The sequence below is a fragment of the Toxorhynchites rutilus genome, chromosome 2 (assembly GCF_029784135.1).
Source record: "Toxorhynchites rutilus septentrionalis strain SRP chromosome 2, ASM2978413v1, whole genome shotgun sequence".
NCBI classification, from domain to species: domain Eukaryota; kingdom Metazoa; phylum Arthropoda; class Insecta; order Diptera; family Culicidae; genus Toxorhynchites; species Toxorhynchites rutilus.
In genome coordinates, this window is record NC_073745.1 from 104,979,348 (window position 1) to 104,991,567 (window position 12,220).

Sequence of the window (12,220 nt, forward strand, 5' to 3'; positions counted from 1 at the left end):
CGCTGCCAATTCAGCAATATATACCGAGCAAGGATTCTGAAGACTGTGTGAGGTGCTAAAAAATACGTTGAACACTCCAAATCCTGTGGACTCATTCATAGAGGACCCATCAGTAAAGTATATATTATCACAATTGATACATAATACATAATGGATTCATAACCTTACACCGGATGAGGAACCGAAGAGATAATAAATTGAAGCGATCTTTTAGTGGGAGTACGCCTGCCAAAACCTCGAAGCTCATGGTATGCGTTGAGGGCATACATCCCAACGCAATACGGAGACAAAGATACTGAATTCGCTCGAGTTTAATGAGGTGTGTTTTGGCAGCTGATTGAAAACAGAAACTGCCATACTCCATCACTGAGAGAATAGTTGTTCGATACAACATTATAAGATCTTCGGGATGGGCTCCCCACCAGGTGCCGGTAATTGTACGGAGAAAGTTTATTCTTTGTTGGCATTTTTTACTCAGATACCTAATATGGGCCCCCCAAGTACATTTGGAGTCGAACCAGACCCCAAGATACTTGAATGACATAGCATGAGTGATCGGTTTACCCAAAAGTTGAAGCTTTGGTTTTGCTGGTCTATGCTTCCTAGAAAAAACCACCATCTCTGTTTTCTCCGTGGAGAATTCGATCCCTAGCCCAATGGCCCAGGTTGAAAAATTGTTCAAAGTATCTTGTAAGGGTCCTTGCAGGTCGGCATCGTTTGATCCTACGACAGACACCACTCCATCATCTGCAAGTTGTCTTAGGCTGCAATTTTGTGTAAGGCAATTGTCGATGTCGCTTACATAGAAGTTGTACAAAAGGGGGACATGAGCCCTGGGGGAGGCCCATGTAAGAGACCCGACTTACTGCCGAATCTCCGTGAGAAAAGTTCAAATGTTTCTCACAAAGCAAGTTATATAACATATTATTCAACAGAGGCGGCAGACCCCGAGAGTGTAATTTGTCTGACAAAACCTCTATTGAAACAGAATCAAAGGCCCCCTTTATGTCCAAGAATACTGAAGCCATTTGTTTTTTTTCGGCGTAAGCCATTTGAATTTCTGAAGAAAGCAACGCAAGACAATCATTCGTCCCCTTGCCCCTGCGGAACCCATATTGTGTATCTGAGAGTAGGCCATTCGTTTCAACCCATCGATCAAGGCGAAACAAGACCATTTTCTCCAACAATTTCCGTATACAAGACAGCATTGCTATTGGGCGGTACGAATTGAAGTCGGACGCGGGTTTTCCGGGTTTTTGAATAGCTATAACTCGTACTTGTCTCCAATCATCTGGAACAATATTATGCTCCAGAAACCGATTGAATAAGTTCAACAAGCGATGTTTCGCCACATCAGGGAGATTTTTCAGCAAGTTGAACTTAATTCTATCCGATCCCGGAGCAGAATTGTTACATGAAAGGAGAGCTAGAGAGAATTCTACCATCGAAAACTCGGAATCAAGATCGCACCTATCTTGTGGTATATCTCGAACAATTTTTTGCACAGGAGCGGAATCAGGACAAACCTTCCGTGCAAAATTAAAAATCCATCGATGTGAATATTCTTCGCTTTCATTCGTTGAAGAGCGATTTCTCATGTTTCGAGCCACTTTCCATATTTTTTTCATTGACGTTTCTCGTGACAAACCTCCCACGAAATTTCGCCAATAAGCACGTTTTTTCCCTTTGATCAAGTTTTTAAATTGATTTTCAAGGTCCAAATACGTCTGAAAATTTTCAGGGGTTCCACGTTTCCGAAAAGCTTTAAATGCATTCGATTTTTCTACATAAAGCTTGGAACATATGCTATCCCACCATAGATTGGGAGGCCTTCGACGAATAGTGGAACCTGGGATGGGTTTCGTTTGAGCGCGAACCGCGCTGTCATAGATCAAACGAGAAAGGAAGTTATACTCCTCCAATGGAGGTAAACCATCTCTGGAATTGATGGCTAGAGCAATCGCGTCCGTATATTTTTTCCAGTCAATGTGTCTTGTGAGGTCATATGCCATGTTTATAGATTCAGAAGAATTCGAACCAATGGTGATGGAAATTTTTATTGGCAAGTGATCACTACCGTTGGGGTCCTGGATTACATTCCACTTGCAATCTAACGATAGTGAATTCGAGCAAAGCGAGAGGTCAAGAGCACTTGGTTTAGCAGGAGGTTTAGGAACACGTGTTGTTTCCCCAGTATTCAAAACGGTCATATTGAAGCTGTTACAAAGGTCATATATCAACGATGAACGATTGTCGTCGTACTGTTCCCCCCAGGCAGTTCCATGAGAGTTGAAGTCTCCCAAGATCAATCGTGGCTCAGGAAGGAGTGAGCACATGTCATCAAGTTGTTTGCGGCTAACCGCAGCTCTCGGAGGCCAATACAAGCTGACAATACAAAGGTCTTTGCCTCTGATGTTTGCATGACAAGCAACAGCTTCGATCCCTCCAATAGGTGGAAGGTCAATTCGAAAAAATGAGTGGCACTTATTGATCCCCAATAGTACCCCTCCGTATCTGTCATCACGGTCCAAGCGTATAATATTGAAATCATGGAAAGAGAGATCATCTCGCGAAGAAAGCCAAGTTTCGGACAGAGCAAAAACTTCACAATTGAACTTATGAATTAAAAATTTGAATGTATGGGTGCAAGGTGGGGCCATGTTTGCATCAATTGTTGCAAAATTGTCTTTAATACTGGAAGCATTGAGATGACAATGGTTCTGATGGAGTCGGAAACATTAAAACACTTGAAGATTTGATCCAAAAGGTCAGACAACTTTATAAATCCCGATTGGGAAGTTGAGCTGGACGGAAAAACAGGGACAGTTGGGGTTTTTGATGTCCCCTCGAGTGCTGGGTCGTTCGAAGGTGAACTATTCCCACGGAAGCCAGGAGGAACCTGATTTTGCTTGTCCGCTGCACTCGATTTTTTAGGCAAGCTAACTGGGGGTTTCACCGGGGGGACTTGTTCTTGAACTTTGGGAGTGGTCACATTTTTGCGCCTGGGATTCCCTTTGAAAATAAACGGTGTGCCCCCGCTAGCTGTGTCCGCTTCCATTTCATCAACTGGCAACGTGGAAAAGCTATTGTGTGTTGAGATTGGTTGTTGTTGTTGTTGTTGGGCCAGTGGAGAAGCGCCCTTTAAAATTTCCGCAAAAGTGCGCTTCGAGCGTTCCTTTAAAGAGCGCTTCTGTTTCTCCCAGCGACTCTTGTAAGTTTCACAAGCTGAGAGCGCGTGTGGGGATCCCCCGCAATATGGACACTTATGCTCAGTCGCACTGCAGGATTTCCCCTCATGTTGCTCTCCGCAAGTGGCACAGCGCTCCTTGTTGGCACAATAATCTGAAGTGTGACCAACTGACTTGCATTTGTTGCAAGTCATGGGCTTTGGCACGAAGAGTCGCACAGGTAGTCTCAATTTGTCCACCATAACGTAGTCAGGGAGGGCGGCACCAGCAAAGGTGACTCGAAACGAGTCTGACGACGTAAATTTAGTTTGGTCCCCATCATGGGAGAGTTTCCCGAGTTGGCGACAGTCCAAGATCTTTACTTCCAGTGAGGGAAGCTTCTTGAACTTGCCTTTTCCTTCTTTTTTTATTTGTTCGCTCGTCAGACCCGTTTCAGTTATCACCCCCTCAATTTCTACGTTATGGGAGGGTATAAATGTTCTATATTCGAGAGTGAAGTGTTGGTCAGCCACAATCTCGTTTGCGTGTTTCCGTTCATTCACGACAACCCGCAATTTGTTCGGTCTAACCCTGCGAATTTCAGATACAGAAGTGTATCTGGCCAGATCTTTCATGATCTGAATCACGTTAAGGCTTTTTCCTTTTGGTTTTGGCCGGAGGAAAACAACCCACGGGCCAGTTCCAGGTGCATCTTCTGGATAAACTCTGACACGTGGAGCGGAGACAACAGAGGGAGAGGACGAGGACGAGGACGAGGACGAGGACGAGGATTGGGTTGGATCGGAAACATCAGAAGGGGGAAGCGAAATCGATGATGGGAGAGGGGGAGTGGAAGTAACAGTGGGTTCAGAAGGGAGGCTTGTTATTTTCTTAGAGGGGGGCTTGGAAGGATGAGCAGATTCGTCCCCAGAAGAATTATCTTCTTTTTGAGGGACTCGTTTATGTTTTTTCCCAGATCTTGAATGGGTTTCATTATCGGAGATCTCCATCTCTGGAGATCCTCCACTATTCTCCATTTTACAAAATTTTTTGTCTTATTTCTAATCTATTATTGATTTTAACAATAATCTCAAAAAAAAAATATAACAAAACAAACAAACAAAAAATTATGATGATAATATTAAGCAATGAACATATGAGTTGAACAATAATATTAATATTAAATATGTGTACCTTAATATAAAAGTTGTTCCGATACTGCGCTCTACTGCCCTAACCAGGGAGAGACAGAGGCTACGCGCTATGGATCAACACAATAGCGCAAGAATAGCTCACACGGTCACGTGATGATAATTCCCGTTAACGACAGCCACACGATGGCGATCCCGTTATGCCAATGTTCAACAGCCGCCAAGGGCTGCAAGCTGCAAGAGCGCTGCTTCCTTTGTTCCACTTCACAAAAGGTCAATTCGAAAGCGGACAGCAATGACCTTCACTCGTACACTATACCAATCGCACAATAGTAAAAGTGGCAACGCACAATAACGACACTGAACTTTACTCGTCAAGAGTTGGATAGCGAATGACTGCGATGCGTTATAATGAATGATTCCATATTTTACACTGTAACTTTCACTGTTTGTCGCGAATTCGAGCATTGTTTTCGGGTTTGAAGAGAAAAGATGTAAAAAAGGTACTACGCCTACGGAGTGTTCTTCGGTTGAAAACTAATGGTGAAAATTAGAATGCTATGATGTGAAAAACGAGAAATTTGGGAAACCATCAAAAGTGTTGAAAGACGCCGAATTTCAAACATTATTAAACGCAAACGATGAAAAGCTCAACAATAACTCGCAGAAAAATTGAATGTTGATCATTCAAACATGTTTAGATGTTAGAAAGCCACATGCTTCATATGATTCAACTGACAGACGACAAAAAATCCGTGGACGCATTTGCGAAATTATGGTCGCCAGGTACAAAAGAAAGTTGTTTCAGTATCATGATAAACAATATATTCGAAGAACTCCAATCGCAAAAGATTATATGTTGACCCAGGCCGACCAGCAATATTGACCGCATGACCAGATCGCGTAGAGAAGAAAACAATGTTCTTTGTTTTCTTGGATCATGTGTAATCTTATACGACCTTTTGAAAACCGGTGAAACTGTTACGTTACCGAAAAAAATTGATCGAATTAAACCGCGCACTGCTTTAAAAACGATCGCAATCCGGCCCGGAAAATGGTAGAGGTACTAAATTGCAATCTTATTCATCAGATTTGGCTCTTTCCGATTGCCATTTGAGATTTTTCCATCGATGGATACGCACTCGCTGAACAGCGCTTAACACGTTCATCGCCCAACGCGACGTTTCTGAGTTTTTTGTGGGGTCCAACTTGCGGATAAATTACTAAACTTAATTTGTAAACAATTTTTTCATGATCTAGCAATATTTTTTTTTTCAACTTGAAGATGAATTAGCAACAATAGCATATGTCAATATCATACAATATGGGTTTTGCAAGAAACTGCAGTACAAACCATCCATACTACAAATTTATTAAAAGTGTAGAGGAATGGGGGGTATGCCCGACACCCTAAGGAAAAGTATTGTTTTGTGAGATCTGCGGGCACATATTGATATGTTTCCTCCACAGAATCATTGTCTAGTTTATTTGCCATGAGATATAAGGAATATCAGTACATTTAAACGATAATTTTCTCAAGTAATAGTCAATTTAAAAAACTGCCATAAAAATGAAGCTCATCAACCAGTGCGGGTGAAACCGGCACCCCATGGGGGTAACACCGGTACCCTATGGGGTAAGACCGTCATCTCAATTTCTCAATATATATACTTGGCAACAGATGAACCCGTTTGAATGTGACAGTCGGCACATAGAAGGTATTCTAATTCTAAATGTCGCTGTCGAGTATGGTTCGAATCGTTCAACCGATTTCGGAGATATGATCGGAACAAGTTCCGATGAACATGGAATATGGAGAAGAAATCACCAAACCACATCACAATTCAATTACAAGTTTAATGGAATCTAGGACCACATTGGTCAGCCGGTGGTCAGTTTTTCTTCTTACTTGAATCAATATCCGTCATACGACGCTTTCAATCACACTAGGATTCGACTTGAAATCACAGAGAAGATTGAGTTCATGACTGTAGGTAATTTTTTTCAGGTTTTTGTGATTATGATGGCAATAAAACTCATTAAATTATGTTTAGTTTGTAATTAGTTGTAATTAGTTTATTATTTTCGTTAAGACCATATAGCCATTATTTTCGTTCAATGATGAAGTTCATTTAATTTTATCGAACAGCTTAAATCCAACATTAAATTTACATCAGTAGTTCAATTCATAAAAAACAACTTAAGAACAAAAGATGCACGTCATATCGAAATCCGTGTTGCATGTCTCATGAATCCATTTCCATTTCTTTCAGCAAGCTCGAAAGCTAGCTTCCGTACGTCAATATCGTGATGCCATAAAATCGGTTTTCTAGGTCAAGTAGGTGCTGCATGATCTCCGCTCCCTGCTCCACCGTAAACACGGTCTCTCTTGGTCCTAGTTTCAAGCTTATCACCTTCTGAAAAACGTGATCATGTAATGTAGACCTGGGTATTCCAAAAGTCGTGGAACCACGTTTGACAGAAACTCCACTAGCAATAGCCTCTTTTGCAAGGGTGAGGTTCTCCTGGGACCAACTTCCTCGATTCGTTTACCTCTGAAATTGATGGAAAATATGTCTTAGAAACCTTCAACTAAACGCAAACCATGCCGGGATCCCCCACTCAAAGGGTGACGGACTTACCCCGACAGCACACATTTTTCAAGAAGACTATTTCTATTAACTTATTGCTTTAACTTACCTCAACTCGAATCCCAGTGATTGCTAACAATCCAGGGGACAAACTGTAGAGCAACGGAAAAGAATTTGAAACTGCGTTCAACAATAAAAGTTTAAACTTCACTGACGGAAAATTACATCCGGCTACATATCATCGGCACTCGCGTTTGTTCTGATTTATATTTTGACAATTGACGGATCACGGTGGGTTCGATGTGATTGAAAACGTCTTAAATAATAAATACTAACATGTAGAGTATTCAAAAACGTAGTTAATCAGAGTTTTCTAGTAAAACTCAGGGGGTGCCGGTCTTATCCTCAGTGGCGGGCTTACCCTCCCTTCCCCTACTATAAACATTAGATGATTATAGGTATGGTTTTATGATTTTTCCACATATCTTATAGTTACAATTAGTACCCTGTTCATTTTGAACGAAGAAAGTGGGTATCGGGGCGATGAACGTGTTAAACTTTTATGTAAATCTGAAAAAATGGCTCAATAATTGTATGGCTCAAAAAACAAAGATTTTTTTTTACAAATGAAAGAACAGGTGCAGCTTAGTTCTCGCGTTGGTCTCACCGACCGTTTATAGTAAAAAAGTGACATATGTCATTTGTACCAAAATTTGCGATACACTAAACAATGACGAATTAACGAATGAGGAAGCTACAGAGAATCTTAAAGCCATAGTGTTGATATTTTCACCCAATTATTGATTTTTCGGTCTGTGAGACCGGTGCGCGAGTATAGGAGGGTTAATGGGACGCTCATCGGGCTGCCTGCGATTAATGTAATCGAGTCCGTGCAGGGATGCAACTTGTGTAGTGTTTACTTATCAATATAAGCCAACTATCGAGAAGCTGCTTCTTCCGTGAATACAATTGGCCATCTAAAAAAAGACAATTGCTTCCTCTTCATAAGCTTGTTGTTTATAAACATTTGTTAGAAGATCCGATTATATAGTATCTCTTCAAAAAAAATAAATAAATACTACGGTTTCACGCGTCTTGCTCTCGGAATTTCAAACCTCACTATCCCCCATCTGATTCTAATATGTGCCTTTCAATCGCCATGAGAGCACTCAAATAGAAGGTCTGCATAGGAGTGCGCACAGCAAAAAATCTTCAAGAGATTATACAACAATTGGTCATCGCTGGGGGCCCATCCCGTGACCACTTGAAACAGTATCCGCCAAGGGAAGTCATCTAATTGAACCCTTTATGTTCGCATGTTAGTATTAATCGAGCTTCCCCATTGATTGGACACATTGGATTGAACCGACACCGGGCGCGGGTTCTGTAAAAAGTTGACATTTAAACGATTCACCTAGTATTAGCAGCTTATTCTGGGAAAAAATATCATTATGGCGGCCCAAAAGTGCATTACTTCATCCATACGATATGGGAACAAGTGTAAACTCCTTCGCACTCAGTGAGGTGCCATTCGCCTAAAAGTGCCACAATCGTAAGGATGTGTGAACAGTCTGTGACCGTGAAATTATTTGTAATCAAAATAGTTCGATAACCGGAAATAGGTGTGAAACATTCAATTTATTATCATCAAAATAAAAACACTCGATGCCGGGAGAGAAAAGTACACGCAAAAACGCCGCAGTTCATTCAATATTGCAAGCCAGACAACAACATAGGTCAGGAAACAAGTTCAACGCGATTATTGGACAGACTAAACCAGTATACACAAAAATCAGCTGATTTTGAAGTGCCGCTGCTAGACTGGAACGGGGAGAATCGTTGCCATTTTTTTTTTGTTTTTTGTTGTGATTTGAGGGTTCGTTGAAATCGGGTTATCGCGAATGTCTGGTTATTCTACACTATATCAAGTAAACATTATATAAGCCAGCAATCAAAGTTAAAGTTGAATTTGGCGTAAGGGTTTAACTCATGGAATCATGGAGGCTCATGGAATCATACAGGGTTTTCCAACTTTAAATTCCAAATGTAAATTAAAATAAAGCACACTTAGAATTCGAATTTCGATGAAACTTTTATTTCAAATAAAAGTTTGGTTTATGCCATTATGTGTGAAATACAACATCATTCAAATGTCCACCTAGGGCTTCCTTGCACACCTTGATCCAGAACAGGTAATTTTCGATGACTTTTCGACACATATGGGGCGGTATCTCGGTCATAACTTCACGAATGTTGTCTTTCAAATGATCAAGAGTTTGCGGAGAGTTGGCATAGACACGGCCTTTCGCATAAACCCACAAAACAAAGTCTAGCGGGTTCAAATCGCATGGTCTGGACGGCCAATTGGCATCACCAAAACGCGAAATTAGGCGTCCCTCAAATTTCGTTCGCATTATGGCCATGTTCGGTCGTGTTGTGTGGCACGTGGTGCCGTTCTGCTGAAACCACATGTCATCCGTATCCATATCTTCAATTTGTGGCAAAAAAAATCGGCTAACATGCGACCATAGCGCTCACCATTCACAGTTACCGTCTCGCCGTCCTCATTTTCAAAGAAATACGGCCCGATGACTCCACCAGACCATAATGCGCACCAAACAGTGACTTTTGGCGGATGCAATGGCCTCTCAACAATCACGTGTGGATTTTCCGAGCCCCATATATGGAAATTTTGGGTGTTCACATAGCCACCGAGCTCGAAATGTGCCTCATCGCTGAAGAAAATTTGATGCGAAAAACCACGCTCTAATTTTTGTACCAGTTGGACTTTATATGGATGTAGGTGCAAGTCCATAGTAAAATTCGCCACAATGATGTGTTTTACAAGCCCAATTGCTGAGCACGCCGTGGAATCGAAACATTCGGGTCATCCTCCACACTACAGCAGTAACAGCAGCAATATTTTCGGCCGAACGCACATTACGATGATGCACAGGTTTCACAATATCCCCTACGGAAAACTCGAAAAACATTTGCCGGGTTTTCATCATTTTTATAGTATAATTTAACAAAATTAACAAGTTGTGCGATGCTAAAACGATCCATATTGTAAAATGGCAGACATTCAACTAACGATATGACGCTTTGGTTGACAGCTATGTCAAACGGTTGTCAGCGCAGGGCTGTATACTTTCGGAGGCCCGAAATGGAAAACCCTGTACTTTGCTATTTTTTGAACGACTGTGGAGAAATAATCCTGCTTAGTTAATGTGCACGAACTATTTCCTACTATTTCTATAATGATTCAAACAAATTTCGGCAAAAAACAACGCCTGAATCTATCCCATAATATCTGCAAAAGTCCATTTTGCCCACATATATTTTTTCAATGTATTATTTTTCTAGTAAACATCGTTTGCTATTCTATACAACAATAAGCTGAGCTACAATATTCAGAGAAAAATTGGGATTGAGGATTACCAGGAAATTAAATATATTGAGTTATGCCTCAAATCGCCTAATTTTAGGTGAAGATTTGAAAAATAGTTTTATTTTCAATGATTCTGCTACATTATTTTCGAGAAGCTAAGAATTTTACGAATACACTTTTTTCAAATTTTGTCATTTTTAATCCGCCTTACTCGTTTCGGTTTTTTTGCAGAAAATTAAGGATATTTGAAAGAACATTCTAGGGAAAGCTGCAAACAGTGCATCAAAGGTGTGCTCTACGTCGAAAAAATTGATATTTTTTTTTTGTTTTTATGGTTTACTAGCTGACCCTGCACACTTCGTCCCGCCCAACATTTGTTTTTTGTTATCAATATTCATAGAAAAATTGGGATTGAGGATTACCAGGAAATTAAAAACATTGGGTTATGCCTTAAATCGCCTAATTTTAGGTGAAGTTTTGAAAAATAGTTTTTTAAATGATTCTACAACATTATTTTCGGAAAGCTGAGACTTTTACAAATACACTTTTTTCAAAATTTTGTCATTTTTAATCCGCCTGACCGGTTTTGGGTTTTTTGCAGAAAATTAAAGATATTTGAAATAACTTTCTAGGGAAAGTTGCAAATATTAGATCAGTACAGTGCATTTATATTAATCTTGATTGTTTCCATCAAATAAATTGAAGACTAACCGCTCTACAAGTTGTTATTTGACACCCTACTTCTATACATCTTAGTTCGGCTGCAATATCGATATAAACAATTCCTGTGAAAATTCAAGCAAAGTCTTCAAACATCACGATTTTTACCCCACTGAACATGTAATAGCCACTCAAAGTTTACCTTAACGTTGAAATGTTGCATTTTTTCTTGAAATAAGTCATATTAGAAGTAAAAAAAATATTATTTTCTAGACTGTATATAACCGAGTCCAAAATTGTATATAATCGAATCACATATAATCGAGTCTGTATATAATCGAGTCCGTCCTATATTGGAATTAAAGTGTTGGGTGTTCGGACATATGGTGGTACGTTTTTCTCAAAATCTAGTGGAATTGTCTGGCTGGAATTTGTTTTCAGCATGCAAAAATGAATTATCTAAATTGTTACGTAGCAGTTTTTGTAAATTCGAAAAATTGCCAAAACGGTGACCATTTGAATGAAAATTAGCTTTTTTTCCGCTATTTATTTATTGCTAACCAAGCAGCAAATGCAATTTACCTCATCAACCAGCTTTCATTTGGTTCCTAGAATGTTCATGTAGGACCTCCCCATACAGAGATATTTCAGTTTGAATAAAAAATTGATGATGAATTATTCAATAAACAACCATCGCACCGCAAATCGAAGTTTTGAAAACTCCGACAAATTCTGCATAAGGATAATTTATTACTTTGACGAAAAAAAAATGTATTTAAATTTTTTGCATTCATTTCGAAAATGTGCCAAAAACAGGATTTTTGAAGTGCTTTACACAATCCACTGTAATTCTGCAAATAACGCAGTAAGTTCTAATGTTTCCAGGCAAATTTGTATGTATATTTTCTAAACATTTGTGAATGTTTTATATTGATACGTTCAGTCGTTTTTTCTGGCCGATTTTTCAAAGTTTGGTGTAAATCAGAGGAGCATTTAATCGCAAATCGTACCAGAAGTACAAAATCCTATCCTCTATGTCAAAAATCACTTAAAATTTCCGACCTCGCACTCTGTTCCTCAAATTTTTTTGTCGAGTGTAGATCACTGGGATCAAACGTACTACTGAGAACAAACATGAATATTTAGAGGGTTTAGGTAATCAAGTTTAAAACTTTTTTTTATGACATGATTATTGACGATTATCTGATGTTCATTTTCGTCAATGGTTCTCGACGAATCGCATATTTTAAAAAAATATTA

The 12,220-nt window shown here is 39.8% G+C and overlaps 1 protein-coding gene across 4 annotated transcripts in view; it reads left to right on the top strand.

Annotated features, from left to right (window-relative positions):
• LOC129770358 (proton-associated sugar transporter A-like) overlaps positions 1–12,220 on the top strand; it is a 28,003-nt gene that overhangs the window by 8,720 nt on the left and 7,063 nt on the right. Inside the window, exon 1 of one of the 4 annotated variants that reach the window (XM_055773139.1) lies at positions 8,248–8,645. The exons of 1 other annotated variant lie outside the window; for it this stretch is intronic. The gene's annotated coding sequence lies outside the window, so the exon portion shown is untranslated. Of the gene's footprint in view, positions 1–8,247; positions 8,646–12,220 lie in introns of those variants that run through there. 2 more of the 4 variants (XM_055773138.1, XM_055773140.1) reach the window with 2 other exon arrangements.